This window comes from Phalaenopsis equestris, unplaced genomic scaffold (genome assembly GCF_001263595.1).
Source record: "Phalaenopsis equestris unplaced genomic scaffold, ASM126359v1 Scaffold203729, whole genome shotgun sequence".
Taxonomy (NCBI): domain Eukaryota; kingdom Viridiplantae; phylum Streptophyta; class Magnoliopsida; order Asparagales; family Orchidaceae; genus Phalaenopsis; species Phalaenopsis equestris.
The window spans coordinates 53,302-54,179 of NW_018223334.1; the positions used below are offsets into that span (position 1 = coordinate 53,302).

At 43.4% G+C, this 878-nt stretch overlaps 1 protein-coding gene across 3 annotated transcripts in view; it reads right to left on the reverse strand.

The window, feature by feature from the left end:
* Nucleotides 1-878, reverse strand: part of LOC110036203 (bifunctional aspartokinase/homoserine dehydrogenase 1) — a 59,540-nt gene that overhangs the window by 27,871 nt on the left and 30,791 nt on the right. The window lies entirely within an intron of this gene.

Sequence of the window (878 nt, forward strand, 5' to 3'; positions counted from 1 at the left end):
CTGAGGAAGGGGAGGGGAGAAGGAAATATATATCTTCTAGCCTTTAAATGTCATTCCCGTATAACAGATGTATAAATAAGGAGTAAGAACATATTTAGGAATGGGGCAAGCAATAATCTCCCTATTCTAGTATGCTTGCAAGAGGAGCAAATTCGTTCTAAAGCCGTGCTTTAATTATCTAAATCGTTACCAACATAAATATGATGCAATAAACAGAAAACATGTCATATCTCCACCGTTTTAAGCAAATATTCAAATCTAAATCCCAAAACATGCTCACATTTCCTCCTTCACATGCTCTTAAAGAGAATACCTCAAAAATGTACGAAAGTAAAGTGAATCGGCATGTTGTATCACCCCAACCGAACCAAGTTCAAAGGCTCGGCAGAGAGGAAAACCGAAAGGAAACAGGGCACCAAAGAAAAGGGGAAGAAGAGGTACCTCTATAATGCCAAAGTAAAGCACTGCAACACAAGAATTCACCTCAAAAAAATGTTCTCACAGAAATCTCTTCCTGGAATTCTCCCACAGCCAAAAATTTCAATCCTCCTCTCTTGCAAATTTTCTTCAACAATCTCAAAAATTTCAAAAGAAACTATGTTTATAGGCAGAGAATAGAGGAGAAGAGAAAAGAGAGCACCCCTCGACCCACGGCACTCGAATCGGGCCAAAAAAGAAAAGGGACGCGCTCCCTGCTCGCGGAGGGCGAAGCCACCGAAGCATCTCGGACCGAGCGGCCAGCCCAGTAGCAGCGAGGGAAGCATCGGGAAGAAGAGAAGAAAATGTCATTTGAGTGTACCAGGGAGCAAGCCTCCCAGAGTCAAACTACCAAGAAAAGGAAAACCACAGCTCGGGGAGACTGGCACGGCTTCGGGAAC